This window comes from Tachysurus vachellii, chromosome 22, assembly GCF_030014155.1.
Source record: "Tachysurus vachellii isolate PV-2020 chromosome 22, HZAU_Pvac_v1, whole genome shotgun sequence".
NCBI lineage: Eukaryota > Metazoa > Chordata > Actinopteri > Siluriformes > Bagridae > Tachysurus > Tachysurus vachellii.
Genome location: NC_083481.1, coordinates 18429894 through 18442045, shown reverse-complemented (window position 1 = coordinate 18442045; position 12152 = coordinate 18429894).

The window sequence follows — 12152 nt, the reverse complement described above, 5'->3', positions numbered from 1 at the left end:
TTCTATCATCCCAGTTTTTTGTGCTCCATTTTAGTTAAAAGTCAAAGTATGTGCTATATTTTTGCTTTTCCTTTCTTTACACGGCAAATCTACATGCATAAATAATCATTCCAAGTTTTCATACAGATATAAAAAAATATTACTCAATATTACTATAGAGTAATGGTTCAAAAGTGCTACAAGGGCATTACAATCCACCATTATAAAAGTTAGATAAAAGTTCATTTGAATTGATTTAACCTTAGCCTCACATTTTTTAAGGTCTATAAATAACTGACCTAACAAATTTGACATAATGTGGCAGAATAATGGAGTGTAAGAGTAAGTGTGTGGCATTGATAGAGAGATAAAGTCAGATGATGTGGGAGAAAAGAGGAGCTGAAGACCTTGCTCAAACAGGTGTGAATTTTGACAATGAGAGGTCTGAATCAGGCAACCAACACTCTTGCCTTTGTAAGTCTATAGGATTTTGGGGAAATTTAGTGAATGTAGCTTGTCAGGTTATAATAGACCAAAAACTTCAGTGGAAGTCAACAGGAATTCTGGTTTATAATGGGAAATCTGTAAATCTGTTCAGTTAAAAAGTCAGAGGCCACAAAGTCAGAACTAAGTCAGATCTTAAAGTCTCTGGCAAGTTTGGTGCATGTAGCTTGTTCACCTTTTATTGCTGGTTATTTATAGGCATGTGTGATTTTAGAAGTACAGAAAAAAAATAATAATTATATAAATAAATATCTGAACTTTTGTATAACAATTGTAAGTAATTAACAGTCTAGCTATTTTATTTTTAAGGTTTAAAGTTTCCGAAGAATCCGAGAGGTTCCAAATGGCACAACCGTCAAAGGTTGTAAACTATTAGCAATTTGTTAAAGGTTATCATTATGGCATGATGCATGACCAGGAGTCCAAAAAAGAAAAAGTATCCCAGATCCATGGGTGGGACCTCTAGCTCTGCCAACCTGATACTTTAGAATGATGCTGTGGCTATAGGAATGTCTCTCAAAAGAAGCATACATTGGCTAACATGCAATAGAAAGAGACTTGCCATGATGGGTATCACTAAAATAGGATAAAGTTAGCTAAAAGACATAACCTAAGCCCACCTATCTGGTTAAACTGGTAATGAATTCCAGTATTCTCAGACTTGTGTACTTGGGCAAGGACTGACTTCATGCTTTAATTATTTAAATTTGCTGTCTGTAGTGTTCAGAAACAAAAGTACTAAACATACATAATAATCAGTACAAAGTGGCTGACATTAGAGTTAACGAGGCTAAAGATGTAATGATCTACCAGTTCAAATGACATTTCTGTAAATTGTAAAAGAGCTTACATACTGATTAAATAAATGTTTCAAAATGATATGGTAAATTTGCTTCAAAAATGTCAATTTTAATGGCCACATATAAAAACTGAGAAATTTATTTTATGACAAACATGTTATTTTGCAAGTCAATCAGACATAGCTTTATCTGAACAGTGACAAGACATATTTTCTATCTAAACAATAAGAAGCTATAATGCAGTTATCATATTTATAGCAGCAGTATTACTCTTCGGTTGTTTTAACAACAGTCATCAAACACGTTATTGTTTTTGAAAAACTGACTATAAATTGCTACGCACCTAACTTCTGTAAATCTGCTCACAATTGACCTTCTCATTTTACTGTTTCAGCTAAGCTATAATACTCTATATAATTAAGTAAATGTAAAATAAAAGTAATATTGCTCATGCAATATACAAAATGTAAAATCAACAACTATTTATGTAGGTGATCATTACATCTTTGCCACCTATTAAAACATTTTTAAAATACTCACTTTAGTTTCTTTTGCACCGAGTTGCTCCCATTGTGTGTAACCACCGTGTTCAGTAAGGCTATGAGACCCAAAGATACACGAGACACAATAAAGCTCAAACATTGTTGCCAAACATTGATGCTCTGAGGTCATACCTATAACAGATATGTTATCTGTCTTTATTCTCTTCTGGCCCTGCACACTTAGGGCTATTAAATATCAGCCTTTTATTGAGTACACTGTGCCACTTTCCAGAGTTCATCCTTTTAAAATATAATATAATAGAAATAAATATTAGCCCTGTCTAATACTGTTATACCAGTACCAGTCCACAAGATATCAATGGCCAAACAATGCAAGGGCCAAACAATGAAATATTTGTTAGATGCGGGTAGTTTCTCCGTGCAATATTGCTTTATATTCCTAAATCCGCAATGTTTAAAGCCATTAAATTCTGATTTGTTACCTCAAACATTGTTTGTTTCTAATGTTTGATTTTGACAAGGGCCAAATTCTAAAGGCTAGAGCATAATGGTTGATCTTCTGAGTGTTTCCTGTATGAAGTGGTAATGCATGTGGTGAGTGAAGGCTAGTCAGTCTGGTCTGATCCCACATAAGATCTACTGTAGCACATATTGCTGGAAAAGCTCACAGGCTGTGACAGAAATGTGTCAGAACAGTCCATCACAACTTGCTTTGTATAGGGCTATTGTATGGTCACATAGCCACAAAACCCATGCTGGCCCCTGTCTATGGCCAAAATCACCTACAATGGGCATGTGAGCATCAAACTGGACCATGAAGAAAGTGGCCTTTTCTGATAAATTACCATTTCCTTCACATCATTTGAATGTTTGGGTGCGTGTCATTTAGCTGGGGAAGAGATGGCTCCAGGAAGCACTACGAGATAAAAACAAGCTGACAGTTGTAGTCTGCTAAGTTCTGATGGGAAACCTTGGGTTCTAGCATCCAACTTCAGAAGACCAAGTACACCCTTTAATGGCAAAAATTGTTCAGGAGTGGTTTGACAAAAAGTTCAAGGTCTTGAATTGCCCCGCAAACTTCCCAGATATCAATCCAATTGAGCATCTGTGGGATGTACAGAAAAAGTCTGATACAAAAAGGCACCACCTTGCAAATACCAGTATTTAAAGGCTCTGCTGCCAACATCTTTGTGGCACATACCACAGCAGAAACTTCCGATGTCTTGTGGAGTCCATACCTCGGCAGATCAGCACTGTTTTGGCGGCACAACGAAGGCCTACACAATACTATGCAGGTTGTTGTAATGTTGTGTGTGATCAGATCAGTGCAGCTACATCACTGAGATATTATGATTCTGCCTGTCACAGAATATGCAATTTTTACTGAAATTTATTAAGAGATTAGCCCCACCCACAATTTCAAAACAATATGAGCTCAAACACACACCTCTATTTTACATTCCTAAATCCACATAATTTCCCTTACACCAGCAGTAATGATGGCCAGTAATTGTTTGAGAAATTGATGTACAACTGAGAATCACTGCCACCTGCTGTGCAGACAATGGAACTGTCTTAGAAGATTTGAGAATTTAATCTCCATAGATTCCACTGAGCTCAATTAATTTTTCTTTGCAATCAGATTTTAAACAAGCTTCACTAAGCACAGAGGTTTAAAAATCTGTCTTTTATAGGAATTACATTTCAATAAGTTTATAATAATAATAATAATAATAGTAAAAATAATAATCAAAGGAATTGCAAAAAATATTAAAAAAAAATATATTATGAACGTTTTACTAAAATATTAAAGAGATATAAAGGTATTTCTTGGGTGCTGATTTTCGCTTATAAACACTAAACAGAGTCAAAACTGGAAAATGAAAATAAATTTATAGACTGACATTTTCTTTTTCAGGAATATGACCAACTAATAGACTGCAACTTTACACCAGTGACATTTGGATGCTCCACTACAGCCAACTGGCAAAAAAGCTCCTCAGAAGTCAGACTGGCTCCAGCACACATCCTACAGCTGTTTATACATCCACAGGCCTATTTTGCTTTGTTGCTGGTAAACATGGAAAAATGTAATGAGACCATGTATGTATTTTCTATTACATTTTATTTATAATATATATTGTGACTTCTCAACTGATGTCAAGTTTGGAAGTAGAAATGTAAAATATTATTGATCTCTTCTGGCTGTACTCTTTTAAAAACTAAATGAAACATAGTATCTATAAACAGATTTCACTCGCTGAAGCTATGGTACTATAATAATAGTAACAATACTGCTACAGTAATAAATTACATTATTGCAGATACCATACATAATTTAACAACAATAACTGACTCGGTTGTTACTTAAAACCAGTGGCAGCTTGGAAATTAAGTATAACAACAGTTTAATTATTATTGCAGTTCCTTGTTAAGTATTAAGTATTCATTTTTGTAGACATCAAGGCTGAGTTTGTGTTTTATCCATCATGTCTTTCCCTGTACCTTGCATGCATAAACTTTTTAATAAACTGTCCAAGGTTATTACATACTATTTGCTATAACAATAATTGTTGTAAGTATTTTTTTCTATTATTTTTCTTTCAAAGGCATAAATACAATAATAAACATAATTATACAATTTAAAAAAATAATGTTTAATCACATTGTGTCTTGAATCATGATTTCTTTTAAATCTATCCTCTGCATCTTACCTTATTAATGTGTATCTAGAAGTTTATAAACCTATACATTTTGTACATATAGTCGGGTTATTTTTGTGAAGTACTCTATTTTCAGCCTGCACTGATCTAGCACACCTGTAGATATTTTCAGTCATTTACCAAAACCAAGGAGACACAAGGAAGTTCAATTAAATATTTATCATATTCTTTAAGTAAGAAATAAAATAAAACAAACAAACAAAAAAAAAACTATTTAAGTAAAAACAAAACACTGAGCTTGTACAGATAGTTAAAAAGGCAGTCTAAATTCAAATGCCACATTCCCAGAAACAGTACTCCTAACTTACATATTGTAAAGGGCATGCATGGGTGGAGGGCAAGTGTTTGGCAGATACTAAATGGTATTTATCATTACAATTATGCTTGACAGCTATTCATTTCAAATAGCAAAGCTACTGACATGTTGACTAAAACCTGTTTGGCCAAATGTGTCACATGAGATGCCAGTTGTAAACTTAGGGCACAGGCCAAGTCAAACAACTGTAACTAACACCAAAAGGGACAGTTAATCCTGGAACCCTTCAAAAGACCTCTGACATAAACACACCAGCTGTCTCACGGGTCAGCCCTCATTCCTTGACAGCAGAGAAAGAGGGAGTCGTTTTAACCACAATAACAAGACCTAAAACAGCTGCACATGTATACTTTTTTTAAAAAAGTTATATTTACATTTTTTATGTAAATGTAAAATTAAAAAAAATCTGTATTGTAAAATAATTTATTATATTTGTAATTAATGGCCTCTTTCTTTCCAGCATTGGCCATCCACAAGACCACTTCATTAACGCATTAAGAAATGTAATATATGTAAAGAAAGTAGTTAATTTCATTTAGCTATAATGCTTATTTTAAAATGTTTTAGCCTTTCTGACAAAAAGCCTATTATGGCTGCGGGAGACATGGAATACTTTGGCTTGGCAGGCATTTACCTCTGTAAACCATAAAAGAATAGGACTGTGACTCAGAGAAAACATTTTGATGCCAAAACAGAAGTGTTTGTGTTTGAGTGAGCAGAGGTGTATGTCAAGGGTACACTGAAGAGGTGTACCGAAGATGGTAGCAAAGCTACTGTTGAAACTCTGGATGGTAAAGTAAGTGTTGGTAACAAAAACAAGCATCTATAGTCAATATCAAATCCTAGGACTGTTGACTGTTAAACTTGTAAATGTGATAGACACAACTTTCTCAAAATTAACGAGGATGACATTCAAAAGTCTCAGTTTATTGACAAGGAATCCATTGTGTCATATTTTGTGACATGTAATACACCAATAATGAATGAATGCAGAATGACCTAAATCCAATAGAACACATATGGGACATAATGTTTTTGAACTTCAGAGTGTCCAAGAGCTCAGTGATGCCCTGGCCCAGATCTGGGAGGAGATACCCCAGGACCATCATTAGGAGCATGCACTGACATTGCTCATTCAAGAGCGTGAAACACTGGCCATGGATGAAACTGCATTTCAAGATCAACCCTTTTCTCAAGAGTGCAGAGTCTAAGAAGGAAATGGCTGCAATGAAGGAAAACGTTGAGAAAATTAAGGAGGATTGAGCTAAAAGAAAGCCAGATTAGAAGAGGGTTCTCTGCTGCATTAGAAAAATGACATGCAACTACAAGTTTCTTCTTTAAGTAGCTCAAAAACAGTAGGTCTCAAAAGATATAAAACATTTTTAAAAAATACCTTTAACTTAAACATTTGAATTGACAGGATTCCAAGAAGCTTGCAGACGCAGAGGAAAGATACAACTTTTTAGATTTTGTGCAGCATCAGATTTAAATTTTTTCTCCCTTATTTACTTTACGTGGCCCAATTGTCTGCCGTTATAAACACTTTTTTTATCGCTTGGCTATTAATTCTTGCCTGTTAATGGTTCGCTTAGCTGGGAAGATGAAAAATTTGTAATTTTTCCCCGTTGACCAAAAGGTGACACCATTCCACAGACCTGTGCAAATAAAAGCTTATTTTCAGGTTTTTACATTGAGTTCTATGGAGGATATCAGCATACTATAGTGTGCATGTGTTTGTGTGTGTTTTTGTGTTTGTATGTGCGAGTGGTGTGTGTGCTTGTGTGTTTGTGCATTTTATGAATGGTCAGTGGGCTGAATGACACTGAAGCTAATAGCCGTCTTTGCTGAACACTTGGCATAAAACATGAATAGCAATAGAAATTAGGTAGTTGTGCAGGAACTATTCACAAATATGTTTTTGTATGAATACATTTTCCTACTGGATATATAAAATTGTATTTTTTGGAATGTCATATTTCTTTTATACCTGACCCATTTCTGATGGATATCATGATGATTATATGAAACCTTTTGACATTTGCATCATTTGCATTTGGAGTATTTTAGATATTCACAAAAGTAGCATGTTAATTACTGGTTTAAATTATTAGTTAATTATAGCTCATTTTACTATTCTGAAGGTAGATGGAGCTTTTACAGGAAGAAGAATTCAAAGGATCTTAATAAATCTTCACTCAGACCCTACCTTAGGCAAAGAATGCCCTGGTCCAATCAGTCATGATGTCCAGTCAGCTTGTCATGACTGTGATCTGCTCAGAAAGCAGTCTGAGGAAGAACAAGAGTCCAAGGTTGAGCTTCAGCGTGCAATGGCAAAGGCCAACAGTGAGGTGGCTCAGTGAACAACAAAATATGAGATGAATGCCATCCAGCATACTGCTTCTCTTGAGAAGACCAAGCAACGGTGGCAGGATGAGGTGGAGGACCTTGTGGCTGATGTGGTGAGAGCCAATGCCCTTTTGAGATTAAAAGAAATCTTGCTGAGAAAGATGAGGAAATGGAACAGATCAAGAGAAACTTTCAGAGGGTAATCAAATCCATGCATGATGATGGAGAGAGATCTGAATGAGCTGGAGATTCAGTTGAGCCATGCAAACCGCCAGGCTGTTGAGGCCCAGAAACAGCTCAGGATTTTTCCTGGACAACTTCCAGTACATTTACATTTCATTTATATAATTTGGAAGACCAGTAGGTTTTGAAAGCTTTGTCACCAAGTTTTAAAACAGTTTTCCAGTAAAAACATTATACCAAATCTTTCACAACACTAGATAGTCAATGAAAAAAACATTAACAGTTGATTTCAGTAGCATGTTACGTCCAGGTTTTTCTCTTGTGGTCATTATATTTAGGATCACGATGCAAACATAAATAGAGGTGAAAGATTTTTACAATTACTCACCTTTTTTTTGGGAGAGAATATGAAAGTTGATAAAATTTTATATTTTCAAAGATGATAAAATAAGTTGTGATCCATTTGTACCTTCTCCTGTACAAAATGTACCAAATTAAATTATTTCTGATATACACTGTATATTAACATTTAAGAGCACAGAATCCCCAAGTGGGAAAAAGATCCCAGGGTGGTTCATCAAAAAAATAAAATGTATTTTACAATTAGTTAAAAATATAAATTAAAATGATGTATACACTGTAGGCTGCAATGATGGCAGCAGCAGAACACCAGTTACTCATCTGGAGAGTATAAGGAAAGAACCTTGAGAATACAATCAAGGATCTCCAGTACCGTCCCTATGAGGCCAAGAACCTCGTCATTAATGGTGGAGAAAAGCAGCTCAAGGAACTGGAGGCTATGGTATGATGTGTGTATTTTGTATGTTAACAGAGATGAACATTTATAGTATCTAAAACTCGACATGACTGCATGTTCTAGATGCGCTGGAGCGTGAGGTTGAAGTTGAGCAAAGACGTGAAGCTAAAGCGAACAAAGTTAAAGGTTAAAAAAAAAAGAAAAGAAAAAAAAGAGAATAGAATGAAGGAGTTCACTTACCAGGTAAAATGGAAACTGTTGTAGTTTGTTTTGTGTTTTTTTTAATGCTAAGTACTCACCTCTGTATCCAGACTGTGGAAGAAAAGAAGAATGCAAACGACAAACTGCAGTTGAAGCTGAAGGCTTACACGAAGCTTCCTGAGGAGGCTGCAAGTAGATGCAAGTAGTGTTAGCTTTGTAGCATTATAGTGTTTTAAACGGAGGTGTTTGTCATTTTTAAAATAAAAAAACAATATATAGCTTAAGTTTATTAACTTTTGCTGTGTCTCACTTTGGTAGTAAAACCAACTTTTATCAAACTAACAAATACGTACCTGAAAGTCGCTTAATTTCTCTTGACGAGATTAGACGCAAGCTAAGCAAAGTAGCCACCAAGTAAACTACATCCTGTCAGATATATTTGAACTAATTTACTTGCTATCTGACATTTTATTATCGTTATTATTATTTAATCGCTAAATAACGTTCAGTTCACTAATTATACGAGCTAACCGGCTAATCGTGTCATATTTCAGGCGCGAAATCCGTTACACGCGTGACGTCAGCAAGTTTATATACGGGTCTCGAGCGCTGTTGCGCGAGAAGAGAACTTTCTCGAAGAAAGGTACATTTTACATTAAGCACAACTTTCAACACAACTCCACTAAACAAACACAATATAAATGTTAAATGTTTCCTAATGTGATTACACGACATCAGGCATGAACTTAACTTCCAAAGAGGGCCTGATTATAATTTTATACAAATAAAAATATTAAAATATATATATATTTATATATTTTTATGTATTTATTTTTATTTGTTTTATTTTTAATATATTTATTTTTTAGTAATAATTATAATTTTATACTATATATATATATATATATATATATATATATATATATATATTATGTGTATTAAACCTCAAGAACCCATATACAGGTAGTTTAGATTGAGTCTACATATATTCTTGTATAGAATTTATAGCTTTTGATTTTGGTTTCTACATCAAATTGTAATCGAGTAAAACACATGATTTCCACAGGAGCTTCAGGCGAACACTCACCTGTCCAGGTTCAGGAAGGTGCCGCATGAGATGTAAGAGTCTCAGGACCAAGTAAGCAAGCTGATATAGCAGAGTTATTGGGAAGGTAGGTTGGGAAGATGCATGTGGATAGAAGATAGATGATGTACCTTTAATTAGCATATATATTTTTTTTTAAAAGGTAGGGTACCCAGGGTTCTATCATTTAGTTTTAGATTATTTATTACAACACTACCTTCACATAGATATAAAAATGTATTACCACGCAACTCACTAGGACATTTAAGTAGACGTTCCTGACCCAGGTTTTTCTGTAAAGCAGAAATATTTGCCATACCTTATACGAGTTAGAGAAAGGAAGAGATAAAGGAGATGGATCTTATCTATAATCGTCATGTGTTGGTTAACACCTTTAAATCACATTCATACCTTGAGTGTGAACATGAAGTATAATATCACTCTACCTTACATAGCAAAACTTTCACTTTTAATGCAAATTAAAATTAGCTGTTTTAACATGAACAAACTGAGAGGTAAAAATAGGCACAATAATAGACACAATTTTACCATGTTCTTTTAACTAAAATGAGAAGAACAATGTCCTTTTTCCACTTTAGGGCAAGGATGCTGAGTAAAGAAGTAAAAACAATGGAACTGGTCAATGTATGAAGTATGTTCATTTTTTTGCAATTCTATTTTAATAAAGACCTGCGTTTTTTCTAACATTGTAAAGTGTTAATTGTTTTTTTTTCCAAGACCAATTTCTATCCAGGGAATAAATGAAAAATAATAAACAACAAACGCATCTTCCAGAAAGTTTGACATGAAAAATATGAATGTCTTTATCACCAATTCTCTTATAAACAGTTTCTAACATGGTGAATCACATAATGTCATACAAAGTTAGTGCTCCAAGACATATTTGTGCTATCTGTACAAAACAAACAATACGGAAGACTTGAAGAAATAAAATAAAAAATCCCCCTCACAGCAGCAAAAAATGAAAGATAAAAAAGAGGGAGACAAACACCTATTCACATTAATAAATCCATCGCCATACTAAAAGCTTTTCGTAATAATGACAGCATACATACCTTCATAAGTGGCAAATAAATGACAATTATTTAAAATAGCCTTTTTAATAAAATTCAGACATCAAGCAAAATCAAACCACACAAAGTTATATCATGCTGTCATTCTCACTTCCTCAGTTTACCTAAAGATATTAATTCAAACATTGTAAATATTAAAACATCTCAACACAAAATTCAGTTGAAAATCTACACAAACCATCAAACGTAATAAAGATAAGGATTTAAGGAACACTGAAGAACTGTCGTCACTTTAAGCTCAAATCTTCTTTACTAGAGCTGAGGCAGAATGTTACCATTTTGTCATATTAAAACCAAATACATCTCCTTCTGCCTGAATTACAGTGGCAGTATACAAACTCATAAATAGAACATTTAAATAAAACACTGGCATGACTAATTGGCATGTTAAAAAAAAAAAAAATCAACTAAATACATACATACATACATTCATGCAGTTACTCATCTCACATTTCAAAATAGCTTTTAAAAAGGACGCAAAATCTTTTTTTCCCCTTAAATATACATTATAACATCAGAATCATGGGCAGTTTCCAAGCTGCAATTGTCGCCCTGTGGAGAAGTTCTGTGATCTGAAATGGCTCCCTCTCTGACATCTAATGCACTAAACAGGGTATTAAGTGGCTATTAAAGCTTAGCCTTAAGCCCTACAGTGCACTGCATAATGAAATGGAAACCATTTTAGCGTTAGCCCTGGAATCAGTCACACGTGCACTTTCCCCGTCATGCACCGAGAAAGCACATTTGTCTAATCAAAAAGAAAAAAGGAATCACTGTATTAGATAAGCATAGTACTGTAGCTCCATATTTACATGAATACAACGCTTGCAGACACAGAGAAAAGCATGAGGCAGTAACCCAGAGCTTGTAATAGGGAGCATGGAGACACAAACTTTTAGTTTTATGTTATTTAACACACCCAATCATTGACTTCCCCTCGCCACCTGCCATCTTAAGGCATCTCACTTCATTAGCTCAAGTGAATTTTAGAGATGAGTGTTAGATGAGGAAGTCAGGGTGCCACTGCTAAAGACATCACTGTATTATAAATGTTCCAGGTGACATCAACAGCACCAGGTTACACAAAACTATTTTAATAGTCTACACTCAGATACTGGTTTTAAGGCACCCTCATCAACATCAAACCTTCAGCTATTTCATTAGATCATGTAAAAGGTGTACGATGATTCTCATAAGTGTTCCTGGGTTATCCCACTTACCCCACTTATTTGTTTTAACATGGCAAAAAACTTTAATTGCCTCAAACGAACAGCTTTGAACACCGTACAACATTAACGTTAGATCCTTAACTGCAGTGGTTTTGATATTACACAGCTGGCCAATTGTTCATTATTGTATGTGGGTAAAATTTACTAAAATTATATGCTGAACAGTAAGTCCAATGGAAGAAATAAAAGAAAAGGTTAGTGATCATGCAATCCTTGTTAAACAGTCCATCACATGGCAAAATCAAAACATGTCAATGGAAAAAAGTGATAAATTACTCAATATTTTACTTTAGAATATTCTTTAGAATAAAACATTAATTCAGTATAGCTGATACAAGTTCCAGCCCACAAATGCTTTGCAGGGAACTCTGTCTTTGACAGGACAGAAATGAGGTGTTTTTTTTTTATGTCGTTTATCCCCCAATGATCCCCC